Raw genomic sequence first — 16216 nt, 5'->3', positions numbered from 1 at the left:
TTTTTTTTTTTTTGCCATCTAGTTCTCCTGGATGAGTTTGCTTCTTTTTGTTCCAGAGTTTTCCGTTGTTAAATCACTAGTGTGGGATTTTTTCCAGCAATTTTTTGCAGGCATTTAATGCTATGAACTTTCCTCTTAAGACTGCTTTCATCATATCCCATAAATTTGGTTATGTTGTGTAGTCATTTTTGTTAAATTTTTAAAGTCTTTAATTTCTTCCTTTATTTTTTCCTTGATCCATTGTTGTTTCAGGTGAGCATTGTTTACTTTCCATGTGTTTGTAGGCTTTCTGAAATTGAATTCTCATTTTTAATACATGTGGTTATATGGTTCTTTTTGTTTTGTTTTGCTTTGTTTTGTCTTTGTTGTTTTGTTTTTTTGAGACAGGGTTTCTCTGTAGCTTTGGAGACTGTGTCCTGGAACTAGCTCTTGTAGACCAGACTGGCCTCAAACTCACATAACTGACAGAATCTTCTTCCCAAGTACTGTGATTAAAGGCTCAGGCCTGCTTCCATAGATGTCCTGGTTTGGGGCTCCTCCCACAGAGGTCACTGACTCAGGCCTGCTCCAGAGGTGGCTGGTTCAGGCCTGCTCCCTCATACCTGCTCCTGCAGAGGTGGCTGGCTCAGGCCTGCTCCACCAGAGGTCCAAAGAGTCTATTTTCAACTAAAGGAAAATAATCTAAAAAAAAGAAAAATAAAAGAAGTAAAGATTTCTTAAAAAGAGAAATAATAGAGGCATGTATTCAAGTGCTCATTCAGAATTTTAGTAATATTTAAACTTAGCATGATGAAGTGTGGTAACAATTCCCATTATTGCTCAGAGTCACTAGGGTAGTAGGTTAGTCATTTGGTGGAAAAATATTTCCAATTATTTAAAAGGATATGCTACTAATTTCGAAGAATAATTGACATTCCTAAAACAGTTCATTAATTAAAGACTTAAGCCATGGAAGCTACCAGCTGAAGAAAAAAGTTATTTTATTATGTGTCGGTGTATGTGCTGGCACAGAAGACAAAAGAGGAGGTCAGGACCCCTGCGGTAGATTTACAGAAGGTGTATGAGCTGCCCAGTGTGGGCACTGAATACTCCAGTCCTCTAGAACAACAGGCACTGCTAAGCCCTCTCTCTAGTCACACATTCATCTGTTGATGGACAGCTGCCCTTGTTTTATTTCTAAGCTTCTGTGAACAGTACATCTATAAACATGGATATACAACTGTCTCTGCAGCCTACAAAGAAAACCTTGAGGAATATAAACAGGAGTGGTTTATATAGCTGCATTATAGAGTAATTTGAAGTGTTTACAGATTGTCCATACTGACTTCCATAATGGTTGTATTGTTGGTTTAAACTAAGGGTTCCTCCTTTGCTACATGCTTTGATTATTATTATTATTATTATTATTATTATTATTATTATTATTATTATTGGTTTTTTGAGACAGGGTTTCTCTGTGGTTTTTGGAGCCTGTCCTGGAACTAGCTCTTGTAGACCAGGCTGGTCTCGAACTCACAGAGATCCGCCTGCCTCTGCCTCCCAAGTGCTGGGATTAAAGGTGTGCGCCACCACCGCCCGGCTTTGATTATCATTTTTTCTTGATGAAAGACTTCTGAATGAAGTGATGTGGAATTCTAATGCAACATTCACTTGAATTTCCCTGGTGACTGAGGATGTTGAACATTTTTCAAATATTTGTTTACCATTTCTGTTTTTTTTTTCACTTGAGAACTCTCTATTCAGTTAATTAGTCAATCTATTGATTGAATAAGGAGTGTTTAATTTTGGAAGTTCTTTAAATATTCAGGATATTAATCAAACATTTGATGAATAATTAGCTATGATCATTCCACTTTCTGTAGAGCCCACAGTGAGTGGAGGCAGACTCATCACTAGTATTATTCCTTTTGTTTTACTGAATATTTTAATTTCTTGTCATTCCACTTTTAAATACCTGAGAATTTTTCCCCTTTTTTCAGAGAGCTCTATCTTCCCCTATGATGTAGGGGAAAGATGTCTGAAGGTATAAAGAGATGGTAATAAAATACATGTGACATTAAAGCAGGAGAGGATTACAAAGGCAGTAAGGAGAGAAGTGGAAGGATCAAGAGATGAGTAGAAGGTTAGCAAAGCAGGAAAACACAACAAAACATAGATGAAAATGTTTGAGGAACCATTGTTTTGGGTGCTACTTATTTAATAATATAACTTTTAAAAAATTCTTCCCTATACATATTTCTTGAAGTCTTTGTTTTTAGTAGTAGTAGAAGCAGCAGCAGCCGTTTCCTAGTTCCAGGTATTGTAGCGAGGACCATATTCACATTTGAAGTGATTTTTGTGCAAGGTGAAGGAGATGCATCTCTAACACTTCCTTCTGTATTTGCCCCAACACTGTTTACTGGCAAGGTTCTTTTGCTCAATCTGTGATTTAAACTCCTCTGTCAAAACCCTAGTTGACTATGGCTGTGTAGGTTTATTTCCAAGACTTTTGTTTTCTTTCTATGGTCCACACATCTGTTTTGTCTTACCTTCTGCTTCCATTAACTATGATTCTGTATCTTAATTTGAGATCAGGTATTGTGATGCTTGCAGCATTGCTGTTTCCTTTGGTTAGATAGGTCTTTATCCTTGTATGTGAACTTTGTGTTGTTTTTATTATGGTTCCATCAATAAATGCACTTGAAATTTTGATGAAAACTGAATTGATTTTGTAGATTATACTTGCTACCAAAGAAATTTTATCATATTAATTCTACCAATGAGCACGGTCTCTCATCTGTTTACTAGTATTTTCCATTACCTAGTCCCTTTAGATTTTTCTTCAGTTAGCAAAGTGGTGGGAAAGACCAACTGTGTATAACTGTTTTTCAGAGCAAGAAAATGATTGCTGCAACATTATGATGAAACTGCCTGAAGCTAATTTAAAAAACCAAATGTACTAAATGTATCTAGTGTTTTTTATAAGGGGCCCATACTTTCAAAAGAAGAATATTTACAGAAGTATTCTAACTCAAGTATCGAAGTGTCTGGATTAAAAACAGCACAGAGTCTGGCAAGCAACTGAACATTTCCCAATTATTTAGAACATTTTTCCCCTAGGGTAGTTTCAATAATTATCTTTCAAACTATTTCATTTTGTCCTAGTCCACCTATGTAGTTCAAAGCATCACTCTTCCTCAGCAACAGGGATTAAAAAGGAAATTAAGTTATTTACAGGAACACATAGACAGAAGGTTATAAGAGAAGCTCTGTCAAGGACTCAGCTCCTATTCTCTCATGTCTGTTCTCCCAATAAAAAAAGTTGTACTCATCCCTCTTGTGGAATCCTGCAGTTATGTGATTTTCCAGGCTCCCCTGGACTTAGGGGAGCATTGTATAACCCTGCTCTACTCAACCAAAGCTAAAGAACATGTACAGTCAATGGTCACTAGTAAATGCCTAGCAGAACTAGTCTGCTGTGAAATATTTGTTTAACTATGTAAAGATGCATTGCATTTGTTTAATTGTGTAAAGATGCACTGCATCTGTTTATATTGAAGAACATTTGATTAACTATGCAAAGATGTGTTGTTTTTGTTTAATTGTGTAAATATATGTTGCTGTTTTGTCTTGCCTGTCTAAAGCACTTTATTTGTCTAATAAAAAGCTGAATGGTCAGTGGAGGAGGTATAGGCAGAACTTCTGGGCAGAGAGAGTAAGTAGGTGGAGGATTTTAGGCTCAGAAAAGAAAAAGAGAAGCCAGAGAAATGCCAGGGATCAGTCAATCAGACATAGAGGAAGCAGGAAAGCAGGACATACAAAATGAAAGAAAGGCAAAAAGTCCCAAAGCAAAACACAAATGAATAGAAACAGGTTAAATTAAAAGAGTTACTGAGACAAGAATTAGCTTAGGGAGAGCATTCAAAATAAGAATAAGTCTCCATTTCTTTATCTGGGAGCTTGTTGGTAGCCCAAAGAAAATTCAGCCTGTATATATTTATGCATTCAAGACTCAGCCCAAAAGATAAAGATTAAAGAATAACTGGTTCTACTTTTTGGTTTATTTTAGTGCTATGAATGACACAGTGTCAAATTATTTTATCCCCAAGAAAAATATATCAGAAGAAAGCTCAAAAATTAAGGCTTTCAGGGACAAATATTTTAATGTATGCCTGCTGTGTCAATAGCCATATGTTTTTCAAAAATTGTTTCTTTTTAGTCAAAACTACATTGGATGAAATGCAGTCCCATAAACTTAACTCTAAATAATATCCTAATGACCAATTTCACATAGTAATCTTGTTTAAGTCAAAGCACTTGAGTTTCATGGTACATTCCTGTAAATTCTGCACTCTAAAGGCAGAGGCAGAGAGATAAGATCTTAATGCCAGACATGACTACATAGAAAGACCCTGTCTTTAGGGGGAAAAAATTGCAAGAGGCAAAGATTGCCATTATATAAAGTAAGTCATGTCATCAACAAGATATCAGTTATAAAAAGGTCCATTTAGAGATGGAACACATAACTATATAAAGAAACTGCAATCCAAAGTATAGGAACTAGTAAACACTAATGTCAAAACACCAGGAAACTTTAATGCCTCAATTTTGACAATGGATAGATCACCTAGGTGTAAATTAAGTGCCACAACAAAATAGTGACCAGCACTGTAGATGGATGGACTTTATGGTCATTCACAGAGCAGTTTATCAGCAAGAGCACACCACATTCTCCAGAGCATAACTAATATTAATGTGGAAGGATGATGTGTTACACCACAAAATGGTCTTCATTTCAGAAGTAGAAATGGCATTTATCACCTCTTCTCCCAAAATGTTTATGAAGCAAAATATCAGAAGCATGACGAAAATTGGGAAATTTATAGAAATCTGGAAATCAAAAGATTTGGTTCTAATATCTACAAGTAGATAGAAAATGTGATGTTTGCTTGTCCAGGTCTGGGTTACCTCACTCACAAACCTCTGAATAATGGGGGGGGGGGGTAATTACAAGTAATTTTAAAACTCCTAAAACTGATTAATATGTGAGTGTGTTGTGCTGATAGTTTTAACAAAAAAAAAAAGGTTTTGCAGCTGAAAGACTGCCTTCAGAGGAAAACAAGGAAGGGCTCAAGTAAACAGCCTAACCACTGCATGAAATAACAGGAAAAGGAGGAATAAAACTAAAAGCAGACCAGAAGAAGTAACTAGGATTGAGAAGTCATAAGTGAATGGAGCTAGAAAAAATAAAGTAAAATTAAATCTAATAGCTGTGGTTTTGAAAAATCAACTAGATAAATCTTTAGTATGATAAAGAAAACAGTATTCTCAAATAAGGAAATTTTCAAATGAAAAGTTATTGGAAACTGACATCACAGAATTGCCAATGGCCATAGACAGCCCTAAGACTTTACTGCATCTCCAAATGAACAAAGGATGAAGAACCATAAAGTTACCTCAGCAAAGAAGGAAGTACATTTGACAACAGTCAAATCTCACAATAAAGTAATTGAAGCACAGAATCAGTGTCCTTCCAAGAGGAAGTTCACACATGGCAAACCCACAGAGTGCACTAAACAGCCAAAAGCCGAACAGTTTCTTAAGATATAAGGGACAAGGCGAAGGTGCTCGCTTTTAGAGTGTATCAAGTGTCTACCAGAATCCTAAAGCAGAGGAAACAAGAAAGGGCAAGTAATACAGATGCCCAGGTTGCAACTCAAGTAAAAAATAGCTTTCTGCAGACAACATGGTCTCCCACAGAGAAACCCTGAAGACGCCATCAAAATAATTTGGAAGTTTAAATTTAAAATAAATCTAATCATTTTAAAGTTAGATTAAGCCCTAAAACATAAAATCAAGCCCTACAAAAAGTTCCATTTCTATAGACTCCTAAAAACTATCCAAAATATATTTTAAAAATCACCGTTCCAATAATATTAAAACAAATACAATAGAAATTATAACAAAAGTGAAAGATCTGTGCACTAGAGTTTTAAAATATTTGTTAAAGAAATGATATCACAAACAAATGGAAAATCTGTTGCTGTCTGTAAGTTACAAAAATTAGTACTTAAACATCCATATCACCAAAATTGAACTACAGATACAACAAATCTCTATCAAAATTCCAACGACATTTCATAAACTTGAAATTTGCTTAGAAATTACATATTTCACCTCAAAAGCAGTAACTAACTGATGTAATGAATGTTCTAATTGACTTAATTATAGTCTTTATTTTACAAATCATATATGTCAACATTTTAAACTTTAAGTGCATACATTTCTCTTTTTGGTCAATTGCATCTCAAAAGGCCAGGGAAATGTCATTCCCAAGATCAATGACCTATATGGAAAGCAGTGATATTTTCTATCTATTACACTTTCTTGTTTTATTTCTTTCCATCTGAAGTTTTATCTTTCTACAAAAAACAACACACACCTGCATTTGGTAAATTCAACTAGCAAATGAGTAGTCCTATAGGTAATTTGTTAGGTCACTAATGTTTTGTCTTACACATTCAGGTGAATTTAAAACCGATTTAAAAAAAATAAACTTGGCTCACATGCATGAATACACAGTTCATCAAGATGGGAGTATATCTGAACTTATATAAGAGCAATACTTTAAAGAAAATGTCAAATTTTATAGTTATGTGACATTCCACATATTTATGCTTATTTCTCATAAATATTTCTAAAACTAAAAACAATAAAGATAAGAATAAGCATATAAAAGCTCAACTAATAAAGTATAGGCAACATCATGCTGAGAAAGAGAATATTAACATGATATGATGGCATAATCAATAAGCCCCTTTTACTGAGAAGTGCTATGGAACAACGCTCTTGTACCCTGTAAAGATTTGTCACTCGTATTGATTTAATAAAATGCGTACTGGCCAGTAGCCAGGCAGAAAGGATGGGTGGGCGACCAAACTAAGGACAATTCTGAGAAGAGGAAAGGCTCAGTCTGCAGTCACCACCCAGACACAGAGGAAGCAAGATGAAAATGCTCCACTGAGAAAAGGTACCATGCTGTGTGGCCAAACATAGATAAGAATTATGGGCAATTTAACTTGTAAGAGCTAGCTAGGAATATGCCTGAACCATTGGCCAAACAATGTTGTAATTAATATAGTTTCAGTATGATTATTCAGGTCTGGGTGAGTGGGAAATGAAAGGGCAGTCTCTGTCTACAGAGAAGCATGATCTCTGAAAATGCTCACAACAATATCTTCATCATAAAAGGAAGTAATGCTAATTTGTTAAGATGTGATGAAATATGCAACTCCATCTTAAGATTTTTTTTGTCTAAAACCATTGATATGACGTCATCCCCATCAGATTATCTAGGGTTAGGAAAGTAGAAGCCAGATTTTGGTAGAGAGCATAGAGATATGGAAGCATTCCTATGGTACAGCTGGCAATTCTCACTGAGACTCATTAACACAAATCATCTGAGGACCAGAAATCCTGCTCCTGAAAACACATCGTAGAGAAACTGAACCCACATATAGCAGGAAAGTATTACATGTGCAACAGTGGTTTTTGTGACTGAAATCTGGGGACAATTTGATACATAATGCAAGGTATGATCATAAAAAACACTGTAGCTACACATGTACACTGCATGCATACAGACGTATACTAGATGCCTATGAACAGTGAGCTAGATTTAAATGCATACAAAATTATAAGGTCAAATGAGATGTATAATCAGAAACTTATAAATTGTAAATTTGTACCTGTAAAATATTGGGCATTTTCCAATATTATAGCAGTAATATGCAATCAAAAGACCAACAATAAACATATTCTGAGTCAACTATAGGATAGACAATATGACAACGTTACATAAAAATGTAAGAATATTAATAAGTTTATATTTAAATTTGTGTAATATTTTAGTTGGAATATAACAAACCAACACAAATTCAGGGAGTTGAAATAGAAATATGCAATTCATTATCATATGATGCATTAGTTTGACAACAGCATATGCAGGAACTTTATAACAAAAAGCAATATTTTTGTAATGTATGTTATTCCTCAAAAAATATTCTGTTATGATGGGGTATCATTGAGAAGGTACCTTGGATAAAGAACTAGGTGATACATGACTTCTGATTACTTCCATAGTATGCTGGCAATGTGTGTTTTTTGATACATTTACTGTTTGTCATGGTGTTGAAAGAATATACTTCTGAGTCTGCTCTTCAACCAGGCCATTACATAGTCCTCTGTATTTTATCTGTACTTGTCTAAGTTTCTTTTTCAATCTTGTTCCCTTCAATAAAGCAAATCCTTCAACAACTTCCATCATTGGTGCTTAGCCATCAAGATCACAATGGGAAGCTGAGAATCAGAGAAAGAAACTCTGCAGTTAGAATGAAGGGCTTGAAAGCAAGAAGTTCTGTTTCTTATTCTTAACAGATTCTGTTGGGCCATTAAATTGTGATGTCTATATACAAAATGGTAGGAATTTTTCCGTGGTTATGATCTTATTTGAAAGTCACTGACTATGCAGTTTTCATTTAATAAATGTCATCACTGGCTCTACAACAACTATCATAATCTGTGCAAATAGAAGTACAGCTGATATACTAGAAATGGAAAGAAATAAGAGTCATACTATTAAAACCACAGAACATCCAGAAAAGAATATAAGACAAAGATAGGGAAGAATATAAGAAACAAATAAAATAAAATAGTAACAAATATGGTATATAGTAATATGGTTCTATCAATAATTATATTGAACAGAGGTAATATAAATATATCAATATAAGATGGCTTGTCCAGTGGATTTTAAAACATTCTATTCTAAGATGCTTACACAAAGCCCACTAAAACTATGAAGGCACATATATGTTAAATGTAAATCGATCAAGAAAGTAAACTAGACTGATACCAATCAAAGGTAGTTTCAAAGATAGCTTACTTCAATGCAAGGAAAATTAGCAGGGACAATGAAGTACATTACATAATGAAATCTAAGCAGATATAGCAATTATTAGCTCAAATACACCAAACATCAGAGCATCAAACTATTTGGAGGGAAAAACCAATGAAACTATAAGAAAAAAAATAGAGGAGCTAATATAACTGGAGATTCCGTCATGCCCCTACCACAAATGGAGAGAAACAACAGATAGAAAATAAGTTGAGAATACAGATGAAGTCAATAGAATCACCAATCAATTTGATTCTAGTAACATCAATGGATAATTTCACCAAAGAGCAGAATACAGACTCTCAGGCTCCCAATTGGCATACACCAAAAATGAACATGTTTTCACAAGAATTCAAATTATGCAATGTCTGCTCTCAGACTACAGTAGAATTGAAGTAAAAACCAATTTTTCAAAAGGTGACTAGAAATTCAAAAGATAAAATTAAGCCATGTATTTAAAAACACATGGATCAAAAAGAAATCTGAAGATAAATTTTAAAATATTTTATACTAAACAGAAATGAAGATATAACTAGTTACTAGTCACAATATGAAGTAAAAGATGGTTACAAGAAAATGAAGATCATTGAATTTTTAATGTATAAAAAATAATATTAACTACTTAAGTTCCCACCTTATAAAGGAAACAATATAAAGAAGAGGAAAATAATATAATCTGAAATAAAGAATAAACTAATTGAAATTGCAGATTTCAATGAGAAATTTGGAAAAAAATCAATGAAACAGAAGCCCAGTTATTAGGAAAAAGCAATAACTTTGATGTCCCCAGCTAGACCAAGCTAACAATTTACTGATATCAGAAATAAAAATTGATATTATTAAATATTTTGTGTATATTAAAATGATAATAAGGGAATATTGTGATAACCTAGGTGAAATTGAGTCATTCTTTGAGATGATCTTCCAGAAAATGAATTTAAATGTCTCTGAATAAAGTAAGTCTATATTGAGTTGATAATCAAAAGCATTCCTAAACAGGAAATACTATGTGCATATTGCTTCATTGCTGTGTCTCAGTTACTAACTACAAGCAATATCAGTCTTAAGGAATTCAATAAGAGATATTCTTAATGTTCCAGTCTTATTCCTCTCAAATTTTTAATTCTCCATTCTTTATCAATGCCAATAAATTACTATAAACCCACCTTCAAATCACTTCTTCCACATCAAGGTGTCAGCCAAAGATGGCATTCATTGTCATATTTTGGAAAATTTCTTCACTCCTGGTCTAGTCACAGGAGCAGAAACATGGGATCCTGTAATATTCTTTCTCTTCTATGTTCTCTTAGGACATTTCCCTTCAAACAAAATTACGTGTCAAAAGAAATCATAGGTTCAGTTACCAGTACCTACATTATGGCTCATGGTTTTATATAACTTCATTCTAAGGAGCACAATACCTTCTTCTGTTTCCACAGACACCAAGTATAAACACTGTGCATGTATGTACATGATGGCAAGACACTCATACACATAAAAATGTATAGTAAAAATTACTCTTGAAACCTAAACATTATACTATAAATTATATCAGTTTTGACATAAAAATCAAATGGGATGTAAAAATTCAGAGAAATATAAGTTTTAGTTACTTGAAATTACCATTTTTATAGATGAGCGTGAGTATTTGCAATTTCATAGATGTCAACATAAAAATGTGTATAACAAAATTATGAAGGGGACAAAGAACTGAACAACACTCAACATTTGTCTATCAATGCACTTGGTAAGGTTATTTTGATTGAAATGGAGATGTCAACAAAACACACTTCTCAAAATAATCTATCTTCAGACAACATTTTTATGAAGAAGGAAATAAATAGTATATAGTCAATAATGAGAAAATGGAGACATGGCACATGATGTAGATTAAATTAGATGAGCTTTGTGGACAGTAGGTAGTATACACTTGGGCTTGAGTACAATTTTGGAACTACTCTAATGGGAAGGAAGAAGGGATCCAGTGAAACTCTAGGGAACTAGCACTGGTCAGAGGAAACAACGGAGGCAACTGTCCCAAAACAGTATCTGGCTTGGGTCATTTCCAAAAGTGTCAAGGATCCTGCAAAGGCATAGACTGGCAACAATATTGGCAAGGTGACAGCAAATGAGCTCAAGGAATCAGGGCCAGATCATGGAAGGGTCCTTCTGTCTTGGGACTCTAATAAGAAGCACCTGAAATAACACAGATACAAGAAAACAGTGACGTGGAACTAAAACAGTTCCCAGGGGGATGGGGAGTGAGAACTCATTCTAGAACAATTCTCAAGGTGAAATCAAGCAATTGCCTAGTTAATATGGACTGTCAGAATAGAAAATGAATCAAGGACAAGTCCCAGTATCTGGGAGAATAGGTAGAATTGGAAAGGCAGAGGCAAGGTAGGTCTGGCTCTGAACAAAGATCTTTTTCTTGTTATAACAAGTTAGGACTGTTTACATGGAGAAATCAACTACTGAATTGGATATAAAAAGGTAGTATTCAAAGAAAAATTTAAAGCTGGCAATTGAAATGCAAATCTGAAATATAATGGTGATTTTTAAAAAAGGACAGAAACTGAATTATATCACTAGGAAGAAACTGTAGATAAAGAAGATAGAAGAACTGATGAGAAAGACCCAGTCCAGGGCCAAGGGGAGTGGAAGAAAAGTCAGGGATTCAGAAGGAATAGTGCTAAGGTAAGAAAAAGCCAAATGTAGAAAAAAATGATTCACTATAGAAGGAAGTCTAGGGAGATTAGCAATACCTCATATTACCGCGTCACTAGCTCTTGGAGCTTTGTAGTAGATAAGCTATCAAGTACTTAATACTACTTAACCACTCCCAAAAGTATCCTGCCATCTGTGAATAGTGTCTGTTCTTCAAAAAGTTTCATGCTCTGCTGTACTCACAAGTGTATGTTAAGTCATACAGAAATGAAATTTCTAATGACATTTGTTGAAAATATTTACAACTAAACTTTAATTCTAAGGAAAACAAACACTAAAATGAAGCCTTCTGGGTTTATATATTTCTCTTCCAAACACACTCCAAAAACTTTAATTTATTCTACAAACACAAAACCCATTTTGGATACTTTTTCCCCTGAAGAAAGAATATTCATTGCAAACATTCTCAAAGTTTTGTGTTTCTTTGTTTAATATAACAGAAGTCCATAACACTTTTTCTTGTGCCAGGCAAACTACTTTCCCAAGGAATAGACTTCTAAATAGACTTTCTATGCCTGAGGCTGTATTAAAAATTATGGGAAGCAGTTACTTTTCTCAGCCATTAATTAGAGATTCATCATGACAAGAAGCGAGAAAGGGAGCATCAAAGACAGAGGCCGTGAGGACGGCAGCGAAGCACAAAGATGATTCACGCAATCGTTGCCGTAGATAAACAGCATCTTAGCAGACAGCATCTCTCCCCATCTGTTCCCGCCCACTTCTCCATCTCTTCCTCCTGCAGCTCCTTCCACCTTTCCTAAAGTATACAGAGGAGCTCCTTACTAGTGGTTATGTAATCGACCTCCTCATAATGCGGGGGATGATTTTCTAAAGTCCTATCTAAATAGAGGCCACGGGAATCATTTCAAACAAAAGCAGGAATATTTCCTCCAATATCTGAGAGATGTAGTTTTAGCCTCCAACTAAGTTTACAACAGAGAGTTGGGCAAACACATTAGGATGATTTCCTATGTTGAAACCGCTAGATATGGAAAAGAAGCATTTACCTAAATCTGTAGATATCACAGTAACCTATGCATGTGTATGTGCAAGAGTTGAGTATATCCATTTAAAACCTCAATTTTTTCAGTCATTTAAATTTTAAATATAGCAACTGAACATTGTTATGAATGGTTATGATGAGATATAAAATATTTGTGCTTTATTTACAATTTCTAATTTTAATTAAAACAGATTTATATCATTTTCCCCTTCCTTTACCTCACTACAACTCTCCCAAATCCCTTTACTCCAACTGCTTCCATGCACCTGATTCCCTTTCAAAGTGATGGCCTCTTTATCTAGATTACTTTTGTTTCTCTCTCTCTCTCTCTCTCTCTCTCTCTCTCTCTCTCTCTCTCTCTCTCTTTCTCACACACACACACACACATACACACACACACCACATATATACCACTACCACCACCACCGTACCTATCAAAAAACAAAAATGTAAAAGTTTAATACAGTTGTACCTAAATATAAGCAAAGCTGGAAAACAACTTAATGAAGTCAGTGTGTGTGATTTGTTTATCATCTGGAGGCAGATTGTTAACACACCAGAGTAAATGAAATGGCTGGAACATGAATTATCTCAAGCCCTGTTTATAATAATACACTATGTTTAATGTGTGTTTGTCTCTTCATGTATTGATAATTTTTTGTGAATTTCAATGAAAATAATTTCTATGAATATTCTAGGGTAGATGCAATTAAATATGCAATGTCCATTTGGTTAAGTCCGGCTAGACAATAACAGAAAATCAATGCTTGCTTTCCCTACTTCAGAATACTCAGACTTACTCATGAGGAAAGATGAACCAAATGACTGACTGATTACACACAGAAAGTCTCATTTCAAAGTTGTACTCACTGATAATAGAGCATTTTATATGAAAATTCATTCAAAAGAGGTTTATTATAATAGTTATTCCAATAACTTTAAATGCTTCAACTGAATTATCAGAAATATATTTATAAACATACCTAGATGAACAAAATTAAAATAAAAATATAATTTGGATAAAAATAATTAAAATCCTCCACATGTAAGAATATGCATACAAAATTTTGGCAGCTCTGTTAAAGGAAAACAAGAAGTATAGCTTTCAGAAAAAACAATGAGATTTAAGACAGAGATGAAATAGCAAGATAGAGATTTGAGAGACAATTTTAAAATTAGTTTACACCACAGTGCTACAGAATTTGGTGTATGATCTGGCAATACTACAGAACACATCTCCAATAAAACAAAATTTATCAATTACAATATTTACAACAGCAAAGATAGAGAGGTGACATGAGCATCCAGTAATGCATAAACGGATAAAGTGTGGAATATATCTAATTATATATAATAATATTATTTCAGCCTTAATAAAACTGCCATGTGGAACAACATACATGCTGTAAATGGGGGCAATTAGGTTATGTTACATTGGTGAGACATAGAAAGACCATATTGTATGCTTTCACCTACATCTAAAACACCAAAATGTGTGATTCATAAAATAAGAGAATAGAACGGTAGTTGTGGGACTATGTTACCACGCAGAAGAGGGAAACACATTCGCAAAGTGGGAATTTTGAATTTTGCAACACAGACTCTCAGGCAATCTTCATCAGAACATGTTAAAAGTTGTGTTGTTGTTCACTAATTGTCTTAGAAATATTGACTGAAAAATTAACTCAAGAGAATGCAAACTAGCAATCTCTCTTAATAGTATTTGAACTTGAATATGACATAATCTCTTGTTAATATGCATTTCTGTCAAGAAGATCCAGTCTGAAATCATGCAAATACACATTGGTATCAAGGCCCTTTCATCTTCATTTCTGGTTTCTGCAAGGCCTTCCTTCACATGTCTGCCTGACCTAATCTCTCCCTTTTCTCCAATCTTAAAATCACTTTATCAGGTACTTCCTGGGTGTGACGAAGAAAATATTAACCATCTGGCCTTCTCTAACCTTTTCTGTCACCCTTCATCTATTTTAGATCTTAATTAATATCTACCACATTGCTTTACTTCTTTGGCTTTTTCATAGGTACATAAATTCCTTTACACAAAGTTTATTTTGTCCAGGAAAATTATAGGTGGGACATAGGTACATGATAAGCATTTGGTAAATAAATGTTAAATTAATAAATAATAAAATAATTTGCCTAAGATGTAAGTTAAAAAATTATAATATACTTTAAAGCTGTCTTCTAAAGTTCATGTTTAAAATTTAGTATCATTATAACAGTATTGATAGATGGAATCGTTAATAAGTTATTTGAGTGTGCGTGACCTATCTCAGACATGGAATTCTGCCATTATATCCAGCCTGGTGTGCTTTCTCAGGGGCTTCTTGTTCCAGAAGCAAGCTCTCTTTCACACACGTGTTCACAATTCCCATTCTTATTAATATTTGCAGCATGTGTGTGCTTTTTTGCCAGGAAAAGCACTCTACAGCTTTATGGCAAAGAAGGTCTTTACCAGAAAGCACTTAAATCTTGGACTTCCCAGCATCTAAAGCCGCAAAGCTAAAAGATACCACATAAGCCTGTACAAACATTTCTCAATAAAAAATCCTTTGGAAAAATAACTGTGAGCTGTGGACCTAGTATTTATACACAGATGAACAAGACTGGGAAAATATGCAAACATAAACATTTACAAATAAAACTGGCATTACGGGATTGAGAGATGCCCCAGTGGGGATAGGTACTTGCCCTACAAGGCTGAAAACGTGAGTATTGACATCAAGAAACCAGACAAGAGCCAGACACAGTAGCCCAGGCATCTGTGATCCCAAAGCAGTCCTGTGGAAAGACAGAAGGTGGAAAAAAAGAATGTCTGATAGACTGGCTTATGCAGTGGGGACAAGACTGTGTCAAACAATTTGGGAGGATGAGAAACAACACTCAAAGAGTCTCCTCTCACCTCTATGTGGCATATTGTGTCCACATCCACACACATGATAAAACAGGAGCAACACATGCATGAGTGCACGTGTGCACGCATGCACTTATACATAGTCAATTTAAAATTTTAAAAAAAATTGTCATCATGTCAGCATAACAGGAAAACATTCAGAGCAAACCACATCACTTAAGGGTGTATTGATGTTCTTTAGTATCAAAATAAAATGCCATAGTGAATCCCTTAACCAACAGTTTATTTTCTCGTAGTTCTAGAACTAGCAAGTGCAGTCAAATTGTAACATGGTGATTTATCATGAGGCTTTTCTCTTTGCTTCTCTGTGTCTTCCCAGGAATCTAGCCTTTTATACATGGTGAGGGAGAAATTTTTTGTAAATGGAGGCTACATTTTGGTTGCCAGCTTCCCGGACCCAAATAATCACTCAGAAGCTACATTAATTGCAACACTGCTTGACCAATAGTTTAGGCATGGTCATGGCTAACTCTTATATCTTAAATTAACCCATTTCTAATAATCTATGTATCACCACGAGGCCGTAGCCTACTGGCAAAGGTTTTGGGCATCTTTCTCCTTTGACACGGTGTTTCCTTGACTCTGCCTACTCTCTATTATATCTCTATTTTATATA

Source organism: Alexandromys fortis, unplaced genomic scaffold (assembly GCF_014885135.2).
Source record: "Alexandromys fortis isolate MF-2015 unplaced genomic scaffold, M_Fortis_MF-2015_v1.1 scaffold_35, whole genome shotgun sequence".
NCBI classification, from domain to species: domain Eukaryota; kingdom Metazoa; phylum Chordata; class Mammalia; order Rodentia; family Cricetidae; genus Alexandromys; species Alexandromys fortis.
This window is presented reverse-complemented; position numbering follows the sequence as displayed.